Consider the following 4,137-nt stretch of genomic DNA (forward strand, 5'->3'; position numbering starts at 1 on the left):
GGGACATTTCTTCTTCGTGATAGATTTTCTCTTATAATTGAAGGGAACTTTTGACACACAATACATTTCCTTTTGCAGATACTACACACTACTACAACTACAACTGAACTGTTTTTGACAGTGACATCCAATGCACAATGGATTCGTATTACATGGCTCTAAAGAATGTTCCCTATATAACCTACAATGTTTTCAACCTCACAAATATTTATTCTGTTTTCTCTTGGGGGATGAATGGTTTACAGTCAACAGTTGCATGTAATAGTTGGCATGTGGGTAATTTTTCCCACTTTCCCTGTATTTCTGTACATCATTTGTAACTTTCTTATAGAGGAGAAGGAAACATTCATAAATTGAGAGAGCAGGGCCCAAGCAGGAATAGAGACAGAGAGACAGCTGCAGTTCTGATTTGACACTAGCCCGGCTTTTCCCTAGCTGGGTAAGTGATGACCAGGGGCTCAAATCGGGGTCCTGGGCATCCACATAGTTCCCTGGCATCTCCAACAGTTGTGCCTGCAACCCAATCTCCCTTCGTTGTCCATGTAGCTATTGATCTGCTCTAGGCACTTCTCACCTTCATATGCCAGAAACTTAACAATCCTCCCCTTCACCCATGAAACTTTGACCTTTTTCTTGAATGCAAAACAGCAACCCCAATACACGTTATTTCAGGGAAAAGTGTGTGGGTCTCTGTGGGAGGGTTTGTATGTGTGTGTGTGTAAGTGTACATAAGTGTGTTTCTGTTATGATTACCGCTCTTGTTTCTTTATTCCTGACGCAGATTCTTAGGAAATGGGTTTTGCAATGACAAAGGAAGTTTCCAATGCACAAGTGGTTTTTCAAATATGAATGGCACATTGGATATTCTGGACACTGGTGTGCATTCTCCCAGGTGGTCCTCAGATGGGTTCTTTCCTTTGCTATTCCCATGCTGTGTGTAATTTTCTGTGTAGACTCAAAGAGGAGTGGCATGGGGGAGCTCAGCTGCATTCTGCTGTTTCTCCACAAGGTGGCAGCAAAGCCCATATTTGAGTGTAGTGATTCTGTGGAAGAAGTAGAACTCTGGGATTTGTGGCCCATGGACAGCAATGTTGAAATTGACATAGAGTGCCCTAGACATCTGTTCTTTCCTGTGGGTGGGGGGATCCCCCATTTGGCTTTGCAAGTGGAAGGGGTTTCTCTCTTTGTCTGGGATGACTCTACTGTGAGCTTTTGAATCCCTGTGCTCAGCTGCATTCTGCTGGGTGTCCACAAGAGTGCAGCACCAGTGTGGGACTAAGGCACCATGGGGAAAGTGCCCTGAAGCACTGGGATACAAGTGTGGAGACAGTGTTTATGGGTTTGCCCCAAGAGCATGGCCAGCCTAGCTCAAGCAGGCGGTGTCCTAAGGATGGGTCCAGACAGGAGCTGTTGGGTCGTATTGGCAGAAACAGGGCCTTCAGAGGACGGCAGACAGTCCCCAGGGGCGGGTCTAAGAGACTGTGCCCTCTGAGCCTGAGGGGAGGGCCCAGTGGGTATTCATAGAGACAGCTGGCCAATTAGAGAAGAGGATCATCACCCTCAGGGGCGTGAACCAAGAGCTGGCCAATGAGAACAGAGGAGAAGTTGCGAGTGTGGGCCTCAGAGAGCAGCCTTCTGAAGGTAGCCTGCCAATGGGAGCTCAGAGCTGGCTTTAAAAGGCAGATGTGCTTCTAGGAAGTGCGAAGCAGGGTTCAGCCCAGGGTTCTGCCTTGCAGAAGCTGTCCAGTGCGTATGTGTATAACTCCATTTGTGCCTGTGCCTCTGTGGATGTGTGCGTGCGTGACTGTGAGTGTATGTGTTTGTGTTTATTTGTGTGTGTATGTGTGCGGTAGGGAGAGAAAGATAACAACAGAATCACTGTGGCACAGGAGATTTTGTGCAAAACACTTGGCACATTCTGATTTACTACACAATATTGACACCATTGTAGCTCTTCTTGTCCCTTGGACAATATTTTTCTTTTCAGATGTAAAGACACTGAAGAGTGAGAGGTTTTGCCCTAAGGCTTGCTCTTTGAACTAGCAGCTTCCCTGTGTGTGTTGCCAGACTAGGAAACTTGGGGTGCTTGTCCATGTGGAGAGTCTCCTGGATGAGTTCCTTCTCAAGCCTTTTTCGTTAGGTCCCATTGGAGCTGCATATTGCTAATGATTTGGAGATTTTACTCCTTTGGACAATTCTTTTCCTGATGCACAGTTTCTCTCCAGGTTTAAGCAATCAATTGTCTGAATGTCATATCGAAACCTTGTAGAAAATGACTACATCAGTGTTTCTCTCTCTCTCTCTCTATATATATATATATATATATATATATGTATATATATGTAACATGTAGAGATCTGAAAATATTTTCTAGCTAGAGACGTTCACAGCTCTGGATTAGGGTAGTAATGCGGATACACCTGGCCCTTCTGAGCCACAGTCATAAGATACATCTCTCAGAGCCATTCATATACCTCTTATCACTACAAATCTCTCAGCACAAACTACAGCTGCCAAATCATCTAATTCCCTCTTGCTCTTTTTGTCCACTGAGTCCTATCCCAAAACTGTAAATCAAAGAAGAAATAGACATAGTGCAGTTCCCTGCACACAGGACAGTCTGAGGTGGAGAAGGGAGATGCAATGTGCCAGCCTGCATCTTGGCTGGAGCTTCACTAAGACTACTTCCAAATTGGAGAGGCGAGGGCCGTTTTGGAGAGTGGGCTGCAGGCCAAGTGTTGCTTCTCAGAGTGGGCTAAGACCTAGATGTTCTAAGTGTAACCTTTCCTCACAAACATAAAATGACAATGCCACTTTTTAAGAAGTATGCATGGACATGGAGGGTTAGTCATCAGTGCTCTGGCACTGATCAACACAGGGCCAGAATTTCAGTCCTTTTCTGTCACTGTCATTCTGTCTCTGTGACTGTCTCTACGTGCCTTCTTCACTGGGCCCTTATTGGAAGTCAGTGCACGCATCCTCATCTCAGACTTCCTGGTGTTGAAATTTTCCTTTCTTTGCCCATTGGATGATTTATTCTCCTGCATACGGAGTAGTACATTGGGGAACTGAGGAGACAGCGATCCTGCTGCAGGTAACAGACATATGTCCATCTCCAGCTGCAGGTGTCCAGGCCCACTATGCTTACCTCCCATTCTCCAGGGCCCTGAGGCTGACACTTAGCCTAAATGCTGCCCTCCTCAAATTCCTGCACCACATCCTTTTCCTTAATCCATGAGAGCCCAGGTCAAGAGAACTGAAACTCTATACCCTGGCACACACACTGTGCTTTCCCTCTATTGCGCCGAATGTAAAGGATATGTTGTACTGATGGCCACATAAGTGGCCAGATTTTCCAAGCAAAACGGAAGCTTCCAGGGTTTTGAAAGCGGGTGTTTTGATTGCTGCGAAAAGTCTTTTCAAATTGCCTCATGGCGATTCAAATCCTTTTGAAACCTGAAGTCCTATCTTGTATCTAGGAAATTTTCTCACCTCTGGCCAGAATGCCCTCCCAACTAATAGCAAAGCTATCCTGGTGTCAGGAGGTCTGCCAGCCTGCTACCTCCTGGAGACATTCCTGAGTATGTCCTCAGGTCCAAAGTGGTAACAGGTGTTTCCAATTGCCTGTATTAGCAGCAGCCAGGCCCTCAGGTGAGGGGCAGGGCTGTGATCTCCACTGGAAACGCCTAATTCAGACAATGGAGGCATCCATCTTCCTTTTGTCTCTCCATAGCAAGGGCCCTGGGAGTTTGTGCTTCCTGCAAGCAGAGCGACTTTTTATTGGACACTCATGGATGCCTACTTCTGGGAATCTCTCTGTCTGTGATGTGTGGATACCAGGACACCATGATCAGGGATTGTGAGGCCACAGGAGCAAATGCCTTAGCCAGACCCATAGGGGAGGTGTAAGGGGCCTGGTTCATCCACTATTTTTTGGTCAAACACAGTTCGCATCTATGTTGGAACTCTTTCTGGGTTCTTTCTGGGCCTGTAATCTGCTGCCCTGAGAAGTGGACTGGCATCCTGGAGGCTGAGTATGCAGCCAAACATGACTGGGCAGGGTCCTGCCCCTGAATTCTGAGGGGTGCCCCAGCTTTCCCCTTTGGAAGTGTTTGGATGATAGTGAGGCATGAGATT

This window comes from Erinaceus europaeus (assembly GCF_950295315.1).
Source record: "Erinaceus europaeus chromosome 6 unlocalized genomic scaffold, mEriEur2.1 SUPER_6_unloc_1, whole genome shotgun sequence".
Taxonomy (NCBI): domain Eukaryota; kingdom Metazoa; phylum Chordata; class Mammalia; order Eulipotyphla; family Erinaceidae; genus Erinaceus; species Erinaceus europaeus.